The following is an 11,958-nucleotide window of genomic DNA, read 5'->3' on the forward strand; positions in this document are numbered from 1 at the left end:
GTGCTCACTAGATTACAAGAATATGGGCTACGAGCCAACCGCCCCAAATGCGAGTTCTTCAGGAGACAAATCTCGTATTGTGGCCACATGATTGATGAGGAAGGGTTGCATAAGTCACCAGACAAGATTGAGGCTGTAGTCAAGGCTCCAGCACCGGAAAATGTGTCGCAACTGAGGTCGTTTCTCGGGTTGGTGAACTACTAACATAAGTTCTTGCCGAATTTATCTACAATTCTGCACCCACTGAACGCCCTGCTGCAAACTGGAGTAACATGGAAATGGAGTGATGAATGTAAGCGTGCCTTTCAGAAATGTAAATGCCTAATCACTTCAAAAGAAATATTGGCCCACTACAATCCAACACTACCGATTCGGTTGGCATGTGATGCGTCACCCTACGGCATTGGAGCGGTGCTGTCACACAAATTCCTTGACGGTTCAGAGAGGCCAATAGCCTTTGCGTCGCGCTCGTTAACCTCAGCCGAGCGTAACTATGCCCAGATTGACAGGGAGGCCCTCAGCCTGGTGTGGGGGGTGAAGAAGTTCAATCACTATCTGCACGGGCAGAAATTCACCCTACTGACTGATCATCAGCCCCTGGTCTCCATTTTTAACCCAAAGAAGGGCGTTCCGGTGATGACGGCGCAACGGCTGCAAAGATGGTCACTTTTTCTAGGGGCACATCAGCACGACATAGCGTACAAGGGTACAAAACAGCATGGAAACGCTGATGGCCTGTCGCGCCTACCGTTGCCTACGGTAGAGGAAGCACCTGCAGTGGACCCTGTTGAGATATTCCATTCGATCATAGTCGAATGTCTACCTGTTACAAACTCAAGTATAGAGAAGGAAACCCAAAATGACCCGACACTCTCTCGGGTCTATGATTTGATGGTGAAGGGATGGCCAGCACATGGCGACTCACTGTTGCCAGCATTCTCGCCAAGGAGAGAACAGCTGTCAGTGTGCCAGGGGACCTTGATGTGTGGATCCCGAGTGGTAATTCCACCCAAGTTGAGAGATAGAGTGTTCAATGCTCAATGAGCTTCATGAGGGTCATCTGGGAGGGGTAAAAATGAAGAGCCTAGCCAGGGCATTTGTGTGGTGGCCGGGAATCGATAAAGAAATCGAGGATATGACCAAGAGATGCACAGGATGCCAGAAGGTCCAAAACGCTGCACCACAGGCCCCGCTACACCCATGGGAGTGGCCCTCATCTCCATGGCAACGGGTACACATTGATTTTGCTGGTCCATTTATGGACTCAATGTTTCTAATCGCCGTGGATGCTCATTCGAAATGGCCAGAGGTCATCAAAATATCCTCCACCACCACGGAGAAAACTATTGCAGTCCTACGGACCATCTTCGCCAGGAATGGCTTGCCAGAACAGATTTGCTCCGACAATCGGCCACAGTTTGTGTCCGAGGATTTCCGGAGGTTTCTGAGGAATAATGGGGTGAAACATTACACATCTGCCCCATATCATCCAGCCAAAAATGGATTGGCTGAGAGGTTTGTTCAGACCTTTAAAAAGGCAATAAAGGCGATGTATAACGACGACATACCACTACAACACAAGGTGGATAATTTCTTGTTTGCTTACCGGAATGCGACACATGCAGTCACCAACCAAGCTCCAGCCATAATGTTCTTCAACCGAAGGCTAAGATGTCGCCTGGATTTGCTCAAACCAAACATAAGACGAGAATCCTGAGCGGCAGAGCGGGGCTGTAAAAGTCCCAGAGACCAGGTAAGGCCTCACAGCGTCGGCGGGAATCCTGAGCGGCAGAGCAGGGCTGTAAAAGTCCCAGAGACCAGGTAAGGCCTCACAGCGTCGGCGGGAATCTCGAGCGGCAGAGCGGGGCTGTAAAAGTCCCAGACACCCAGGTAAGGTGTACCAGTCTCCAGTCTGGAAGGAGAGAGGTAAAAAGTAATCCAAGTGTGACGTCACCAGAAAGCGGGTAAGTGATTGGTTGGTAAGTATTTCTCCCTTTTAAGCTTAAATCTCTTTGGTTTATAGTTTCTAAGGTGTGATATTCACCATCTAGAATCGGGGCAGAGGATATTTAAGAATAATATTAATAAATTTAATTAATTACATAGAATGGGAGATCAGGCGATGTGTTGCTGCTGCAATATGTGGGAGCTGGTGAACACCATTGATGCTCACAGTGATCACATTTGCAGTAAGTGTTGGCTGCTCGAGGAACTCCGGCTCCGTGTTGAAGAGCTGGAGTCCGAGCTTCAAACACTGAGACACATCAGGGAGGGGGAGAGTTACCTGGACTCTGTGTATCACGAGGTAGTCACACCAATTAGATTAATTAATTCAGATGTAGTCCGTGGCCAGGGTCAGGATGGTGTGACTAGAAGTGAGGCAGGTATGGGGATCCAGGAGGTAGTGTTGGAGGAGCCGCAGCCCTTGCACTTGTCCAACAGGTTCGAGGCTCTTACTCCCTGTGGGGACAGGAGCAGGGACTGCAGGGAGGATGAGCAACCTGGCCACAGCACCGTGGAGCAGGGGGCCATTCAAGTGGGGGGAGTTAAAAGAAATGTTGTAGTGGTAGGGGATAGTATCGTTAGGGGGATAGATAGAGTTCTTTGCAGCCAAGAGCGAGAGTCCCGAAGGCTGTGTTGCCTGCCCGGTGCCAGGGTTAAGGACATCTCCTCTGGACTGGAGAGAAACTTGGAGTGGGAGGGGGACGATCCAGTTGTCATGGTCCATGTTGGTATCAACGACATAGATAGGACAAGGAAGGAGGTTCTGCTGAGGGAGCTTGAGCAGCTAGGGGCCAAATTAAAAAGCAGAACCACAAGGGTAATAATCTCTGGATTATTACCTGAGCCACGAGCGAATTTGGCTGGGACAAATAAAATTAGAGAGTTAAATGCGTGGCTCAAAGACTGGTGTGGGAGAAATGGGTTTTGCTTCCTGGGACACTGACACCAGTACTGGGGCAGGAGGGAGCTGTTCCGTTGGGACGGGCTTCACTTGGCCAGTGCTGGGACTAGAGTCCTGGCGGATCATATAACTAGGGCTGTAGAGAGGGTTTTAAACTAACTAGTCGGGGGGAGATTCCTAGAGAGCAAATAATAAAAATGATAACAGAGAAGGTCATAGACTTAGGTAGCAGTGGGGAAATTAAAAACCAGAGCGTGTCAGGAAGGGGCAGAAGGTATGGAGTAAAAGGTAAAGTAATAAAAAGGGCAAAAGCAGGAACTAAGTGTCACAAAACATCTTTGAAAGTTCTCTATCTGAATGCACGTAGCATTCGTAACAAAATAGACGAGTTAATGGCACAAATAACTACATATGGGTATGATCTTGTGGCCATTACAGAAACATGGCTGCAGGGTGACAATGCCTGGGAATTAAACATACCAGGTTATTTAACAATCAGGAAGGACAGGCAGGAAGGAAGGGGAGGTGGGGTGGCTATGTTAATAAAGGAAGGAATCACTGTAATACAGAGAAATGATATTGGGTCAAAAGATCAGGATAATGCAACAGTTTGGGTGGAGATAAGAAATAATAAGGGGAAAAAAACACTAGTGGGCGCAGTCTATAGGCCTCCGAACAGTTGCAACTCGGTTGGACGGAGTATCAATCAGGAAATAGTTGAGGCTTGTAATAAGGGAACATCTATAATTATGGGGGATTTTAACTATCATGTTAATTGGACAAATCAAATTGGGCAGGGCTGCCTTGAGGATGAGTTCCTTGAGTGTATTAGGGATGGGTTTCTTGAGCAGTATGTAACTGAACCGACCAGGGGGCAAGCAACCTTAGATCTGGTCCTGTGTAACGAGACAGGATTAATTAAAACTGTCCTAGTAAAGGATCCCCTTGGAATGAGTGACCATAACATGGTTGAATTCCACATTCAATTACAGGGTGAGAAGGTTGGATCTCAAACAAGCGTGCTAAGCTTGAATAAAGGAGACTATGAAGGTATGAGAGCGGAATTGAGTAGAGTGGATTGGGAAAATAGATTAAAGGGTAAGACGATACATGATCAGTGGTGTACATTTAAGGAGTTATTTTACAACTTCCAAAAAATATATATTCCACTGAGAAGAAAAGGGTGTAAAAGAAAAGACAGCCATCCGTGGCTAAGTAAAGAAATTAAGGATAGTATTCGACTAAAAACAAGGGCATATAAGGTAGCCAAATCTAGTGGGAGGATAGAGGATTGGGAAAACTTTAAAAGACAGCAAAAACTAACAAAAAGATTGATTAAGAAAGGGAAGATAGATTATGAAAGTAAATTAGCAAAAAATATAAAAACAGATAGATAGGGCTAGATTTTCAGTTGCTTGCGCCAGCAGTTAGCGCCTTAAGAGAAGTGATTTTCGGGCGCTATGCGTGTAGCGCCCGGGCGCAGCGCAGTTTGCGCCCCGCCCCAAATTAAGTTGCCCGTTAGCGCCGGCGCAAAGTTTAGCGGCCGGCCGGATGCGCGCGCAGAAAATGACATCACATCCTCGTGCAACGCCCTTTGGCCGCCCCGAATCCAAACTTCAGTCGGACCGCCCCATTGTGCGGCTGGCGTCCAGAGCGTTTGTAAAATGGAACGCAAGAGACCCTGGGGAGCGCAAATTAAAGGGCACGCCTCATGCACTATCTGCATGTGTTGTGTGGAAGGATCCTCCTCCTCCTCCTCCTCCTCCTCCTCCTCCTCCTCCTCCTCCTCCTCCTCCTCCTCCTCCTCCTCCTCCTCCTCCTCCTCCTCCTCCTCCTCCTCCTCTTCCTCTTCCTCTTCCTCTTCCTCTTCCTCTTCCTCTTCGTGGCAGTGGCTGAGTCCTGCGGATAGCCAGGTTGTGCAGCATGCAGCACACGACCACGAAATGGGAGACTCGCTCCGGGGAATATTGTAGGGCTCCACCGGAACGATCCAGACAGCGGAACCATTGCTTCAGGACGCCGATTGTTTGCTCAATGATGTTCCTGGTCGCTTGATGGCTGTCGTTGTATCCCTCTTCAGCAGGGGTGCTGGGCGCACGGAGCGGGGTCATCAGCCAGGTACACAAAGGATAGCCTTTGTCCTCGAGAAGCCATCCTCGTGGGTGAGGCTGGACCTGGAACATGTCTGCCACAGAAGTCTGGCGCAGGATGAAGGCATCGTGGCTGCTGCCTGGAAAGCGGGCATTGACAGCTAGGATGAGCTGCCTGTGGTCATACACCAGCTGAACGTTGAGCGAATGGTAGCCCTTCCGGTTGCGGTAATCCTCGGCATTCTCCAGAGGTGCCCGCAAAGCCACATGCGTGCAGTCAATGGCGCCCTGCACCATGGGGAAGCCCGCGAATGCTGCAAAGCCCATTGCACGCTGTTGCTGTTTGACAAGGGCCATGGAGAAGGAGATGAACTGACGTCTCCTTTTGAAAAGGGCATTGGTCACCTGGCGGATGCAGCAATGCACGGTGAACTGGGAGATGTTGGAAATGTCCCCAGTAGCGGATTGGAAGGAGCCGGTGGCATAGAAGTTGAGAGCCACCGTCACCTTCACTGCCACCGACAGAGATGTCCTGCTCCTCAGATGTGGCTGCAGATCACCGCCAAGCAGGTGGCAGATCTCAGTGACCACCTCCCTTCGGAATCGCAGCCTCCGAACACACTGCTCGTCAGACATGTTCAGATAGGAGAACTGCTGGCGGTATACCCTGGGTGGGTAAGGCCTCCTTTCCCGACGCCTGTTGCCCCCTCTCCGTCTAGCCAGGACTGCCACTCTCTCACGGCGTCTGTGAGCCCTTTGGATGCAATGGAGAAAGCCAGTGTTTGCACCCATTGCAGCCCCCATTATATGTTAGCAAACAATGATATGTCACTGAAGGCAAAGACAAGTGGAAAGCTGTGGCCTGAAGCCAGAAGTACCTGTCCGAGTGTTGAGCCAAAGCAGAAAGCTCTCTACCTTGGTCTCTCTGCAAAGATCCGTCTCTCAAAAAGGAGTGCTGCCAAATGGCAGCCTTTTCTACTGCAGGAGATGTGCCCTTTAATTTGCGCCCCCCGCGCCCCGCTTCGACTGAGAACCGTTCCCCTCTACCAGTCGCTAGGGGCGCCAGGTGCACAATAGGGCGTCCCGACTGAATTTCCGGTTTGGGGCGCACAAAGGGCGTTGCACGAGGAAATGACGTCAGGATCTGCGCGCGCAGCTGAGCGCGCGCAAAGACTTTGCGCCGCCGCTAAATCGTGAGTGAAGTTGGGGAGAGGCGCAGATCGCGCTGCGCCCGGCCGCTAGCCGCCTAGCGCCCAACATCTCCTCCTCCTAAGGCGCTACCGGCTGGCGCAAGCAACTGAATTTCTAGGCCTAAGAATATCCCAACACTGGACAAACAGGGGACTAAAGGGGGGGAGGAGCTAAACACGATCAAAATCACTAAGGAAGTGGTACTCGGTAAAATAATGGGACTCAAGGCGGATAAATCACCTGGACCTGATGGCTTACATCCTAGGGTCTTGAGGGAAATGGCGGCAGGGATTGTGGATGCATTGGTAATAATTTTCCAAAACTCCCTGGACTCGGCAAAGGTCCCGACAGACTGGAAAACTGCTAATGTAACACCCTTATTTAAAAAGGGCAGTAGACAGAAGGCTGGAAACTATAGACCGGTTAGCCTAACATCTGTGGTAGGTAAAATTTTGGAGTCCATTATTAAGGAGACAGTAACAGGACATTTGGATAATCATAATTTAATAGGACAAAGTCAGCATGGTTTTATGAAGGGGAAGTCATGTTTGACAAATTTGCTGGAGTTCTTTGAGGAAGTAACGTATAGGGTGGATAAAGGGGAACCAGTGGACGTAGTGTATTTAGACTTCCAAAAGGCATTTGACAAGGTGCCACACAAAAGATTATTGCTTAAGATAAAAAATCACGGGATTGGGGGTAATATTCTGGCATGGATAGAGGATTGGCTATCTAACAGAAGGCAGAGAGTTGGGATAAATGGTTCATTCTCAGACTGGCAATCAGTAACTAGTGGTGTTCCGCAGGGGTCAGTGCTGGGTCCCCAACTCTTTACAATCTATATTAACGATTTGGAGGAGGGGACCGAGTGTAACATATCAAAGTTTGCAGATGATACTAAGATGGGAAGGAAAGTAGTGAGTGAGGAGGACATAAAAAACCTGCAAGGGGACATCGACAGGCTAAGTAAGTGGGCAGAGATTTGGCAGATGGAATACAATACTGGAAAGTGTGAGGTTATGCACTTTGACAGGAAAAATCGTAGAGCAAGTTATTATCTTAATGGCAAGAAAGTGGAACGTACTGAAGTACAAAGGGATCTGGGGGTCCTGTTGCACGAAACTCAAAAGGTTAGTATGCAGGTGCAGCAAGTGATTAAGAAGGCCAATGGAATGTTGGCTTTCATTGCTAGGGGGATAGAATATAAAAATAGGGAGGCATTGCTTCAGTTGTACAAGGTATTGGTGAGACCACACCTGGAATACTGCGTACAGTTTTGGTGTCCATACTTAAGAAAGGACATACTTGCTCTCGAGTCAGTACAAAGAAGGTTCACTCGGTTAATCCCGGGGATGAGGGGATGGACATATGAGGAGAGGTTGAGTAGATTGGGACTCTACTCATTGGAGTTCAGAAGAATGAGAGGCGATCTTATTGAAACATATAAGATTGTGAAGGGGTTGGATCGGGTGGATGCGGGGAAGATGTTCCCGATGATGGGTGAAACTAGAACTAGGGGGCATAGTCTTAGAATAAGGGGCTGCTCTTTCAAAACTGAGATGAGGAGGAACTACTTCACTCAGAGGGTGGTAGGTCCATGGAATATGCTGCCCCAAAAAGCTGCAGAAGCTACATCATTACATAAATTTAAAACAGAAATAGACAGTTTCCTAGAAGTAAAGGGAATTAAGGGTTACGGGGAGCGGGCAGGAATTTGGACATGAGTCTAGGTTCGGATCGGTCATGGCCCTGTGGGTAGCGGAGCGGGCCCAGGGGCCGTATAGCCTGATCCTGCTCCTATTTCATGTGTCTAATTCTGTTAGATTCAGGAGATGGTTCTGTGATAGTGGATTGGCGGTTAGGATCAGATCAGCCATGATCTTATTGAATGGCGGAGCAGGCTCGAGGGGCCGATTGGCCTACTCCTGCTCCTATTTCTTATGTTCTTATGTTGTTATAAGCAATTCCAGCACATCAATGAGAAGCCAACCAGGAGCTTCAAGATAGGGCAACCAGTCTTGGCCCACGACTACCGAACAGAAAAATGGCAGCCAGGAACGATATGCACACAGCAGGGACCACTAAAGTACACAGTGGACGTTGGAGAGAGCATCGTGAGACGCCATGCTGACCAGATTCTAGAGTCACAGGAACAAGCCAAACCCATACCACGAGCACGTGCACCTGGTAATGAACCCGAAGTACAGATTGCGTCTACCTCAGGAGCAGTGGTATTGGAAGCTGACGAACCAACCAATGACAATGAGCCAGAATCGACTCCGCTGCAGGAACAGGATACTCGAGAAAGGCGCTATCCAGTCAGGATCAGGAAGCCTCCTCAAAGACTGAACTTATAAATGATTATTTCAGTTGATGTATATAGTACCGAGAAAATTGTAATTGTAATTAGTTATTATTTAGTTTTAAATGAATGTTATGTACTGTTTATCTAAAAGGGGAGGAATTGTTGTGTATGTACCTTTAAGAGAGAACTGATTTTATACTGCAGTACCGGCAGTGACCACACCTGTATATAAAGCCATAGCAGGCTTCTGTACTTCAGTCTTAAGTTTACCCTCTGTTCAGTAAATACCTGTTATTATTGTTCTCCTGCAGTCCGTGTATTATTGATACTCGGACACTACACCGCCGGTGCGGGTGTCACCCTTCATCAAGATGGCAAGGGACTCAGCATTGCTGCTTGGTGTCAGCGATGGGAAGAAGCAATATGCTTATCAGAAGACTATCGCAGGAGAGGAGAATTGAGGGTGATGAAAAAAGAGGCACTTGAATGCACTGCAAAACAATCGGTAGAAGCCAATGAAGACATTATTTTGAAAAGATTGTTACTATTAAAAATACGGATGCAGAATAAGCATGCTGCCCTCTCATTTTGCTAGTATGGACTTGTCAGAAGTATCTATTCAAGACAATTTTCTGGTGTGTTTTCCAACCATCTCAAAATATGAGAGAAAATACATTTTATTGGAACGAAAAAAACAATGCAATGACATCATTGGATTGCCATTGGGTCCTTGAGTTCTGTGTGTACATATATTGCAAGTATCTTGCAAGGAAATTTACCAGAGTGTCAACACTCCCTTCAGGGTTCCCAAGCGAGATGGGTAGGTTGGTCACACATTAGTTGTTTACCACCATGCACTCTGCTTGAATAGACTCAAGTGTCTTTTTTTTACACTGCAGTCTTTATCCTCGGTTTTTAAGAAAGAAAGACGACCCTTTAATGGGGATTTCGTTTTACGAAGGGTAGAAACTGCAGTGTTATGTAATGACGCGAGACCACATTGGAAGCAGGTTGTTCATCAGTTGCAGTGCTTGTTGTCTGGGGAACAGTGTGTAGCATGGGGTGGAGTCAGTGCCAACTCATCTGGGAAGGAAAATTAAGGCAGCTGGTTTAACACATTATTCAGCTCGCAATATTCTAGTGTCTACAACCACGGGTGTGAGCATGACAAAAACTGAGAAAATTTATCCCTTTAAATCCACATGTGATAGCTGTCTAGTAAATAGAGGTGCTGATGTAATACTGTGTCATTAGGACCAGACTGTTACAGGTTCAATGCCTGGTCTGTGCTGAGCTAGCAGTAGTGGGTGTTACAATTGGTCTCAGCACCCTGGTTTAAGGAGAGGATTACCCTTTATCCTAGGGAAACATCAGCCAGATTGGTAATCAGTGAACCCTTCTGGATAGTGCATTTGTGTGAATGTCAGGCGAGAAAAGATTCAGCCTCAGCTGTGATGCATGATGGATAGAGAACTGGTTGGCAGACAGGAAGCAAAGAGTTGGAATAAACGGGTCTTTTTCCGAGTAGCAGGCAGTGACTAGTGGGGTACCGCAGGGATCGGTCCTTGGACCCCAGCTATTCACAATATATATTAATGATCTAGACATGGGAACGAGATGTAATATCTCCAATTTTGCAGACGACACAAAGCTGGGTGGGCGTGTGTGCTGTGAGGAGGATACCGAGAAACTCCAGTATGATTTGGACAGGTTGGGTGATTGGGCAGAAGCATAGCAAATGCAATATAATGTGGATAAATGCGAGGTTATCCACTTTGGTGTCAAAAACAGGAAGGCAGATTATTATCTGAATGGCAATAGATTGGGAGAAGGGGAAGTGCAACGAGACCTGGGGGTCCTTGTGCACCAGTCGCTGAAGGTAAGCATGCAGGTGCAGCAGGCGGTTAAGAAGGCAAATGGTATGTTAGTCTTCGTAGTGAGAGGGTTTGAGTACAGGAACAAGGATGTCTTGCTGCAGTTGTACAGGGCCTTGGTGAGACCACATCTTGAGTATTGTGTGCAGTTTTGGTCACCTTATCTGAGGAAGGATGTTCTTGCCATGGAGGGAGTTCAGCGAAGATTCACCAGACTGATACCTGGGATGGCAGGAATGACGTATGAGGAGAGATTGGGTCGATTGTGCTTATACTCGCTGGAGTTTAGAAGAATTTTTTTTTAAATTCATTGATGGGATGTGGGCGTCGCTGGCTAGGCCTGCATTTAGTGCCCATCCCTAATTGCCCTAGAGAAGATGGTGGTGAGCCGCCTTCTTGAACCGCTGCAGTCCATATGGTGTAGGTACACCCACAATGCTGTTAGGAAGGGAGTTCCAGGATTTTGGCCCAGCGACAGTGAAGGATCGGCGATACAGGTCCAAGTCAGGATGGTGTGTGGCTTGGAGGGGAACTTGTAGGTGTTGATGTTCCCATGCGTCTGCTGCCCTTGTGAGGGGATGAGAGGGGATCTCATTGAAACTTATAAAATTCTGACAGGACTGGACAGACTAGATGCAGGAAGGATGTTCCCGATGGTCAGGGAGTCCAGAACCAGGGGACAGAAATGAGGAGGAATTTGTTCACCCAGAAAGTGGTGACCCTGTGGAATTCTCTACCACAGAAGGCAGTAGAGGCCAATTCATTAAATATATTCAAGAAGGAGTTGGATATATTTCTTAAGGCTAAAGGGATCAAGGGATATGGAGAGAAGGCAGGAACAGGGTACTGAGTTTGGATGATCAGCCATGATCGCATTGAATGGCAGAGCAGGCTCGAGGGGCCGAATGGCCTACTCCTGCTCCTATCTTCTATGTTTCTATGCCTTCTTTCATTGAATAGCCTACTGACATTCACTGCCCAAACTGACACGTGAAGAATAACCACATGTAATAGAGAGTGTAGGACAGGAGTCATTGGTTTCAGTGGAGCTGGGGAGAGTGTTGAAGAGAGGGGAAGGAAAATCTGCATTTGAACTGGAATGAATTTCACACAGATTTGGAACTACTTACTGCACAGTTGGAAACTCTCAAAATTGTCATTTGGGAAAAAAACGGCATAATGTTCATTTAAGTGTCAGTGACGTGAGTTCAGAGTTTTAAAACTTTCTACCTTACAGTTTAGTATAAATTAGCTCTGCAGTAATTTGGTTTGAGTCAGGATGGGGGTGGGGTTGGGGATGAATTTCTGCGGCAGTTCTGCTCGTACACCCGAACAAGCTCTGTTCACGCTGCTTTTCCGGAGTTTCCGCAGTTCTTTGTCCAAAGTACCTGCATACGTGCAGAAGAATCCCCATGGGAATTCACCCCCATGTCTCCTGACACGTCACTGCATGGGCCAAATGTAATTTTGTACCACGTGACGTAAGTTCAGGGTACAGATATGAATGAGTGCTGGGCAGAGCTAGCTGTGTCTATATTTGTGTGAGATAGCAGGCAGACATTGTTTATGTATATACACTATAGATATTCAGAT

General features: G+C 47.7%; 1 pseudogene; it reads left to right on the forward strand.

The window, feature by feature from the left end:
- Window positions 1-8,817: 8,817 nt before the first annotated feature.
- Window positions 8,818-9,086, forward strand: LOC147109678 (ATP synthase F(0) complex subunit e, mitochondrial pseudogene; annotated as a pseudogene).
- Window positions 9,087-11,958: the final 2,872 nt, after the last annotated feature.

Source organism: Somniosus microcephalus, chromosome 12, assembly GCF_052327205.1.
Source record: "Somniosus microcephalus isolate GS21.2 chromosome 12, FLI_Smic_1.0, whole genome shotgun sequence".
NCBI lineage: Eukaryota > Metazoa > Chordata > Chondrichthyes > Squaliformes > Somniosidae > Somniosus > Somniosus microcephalus.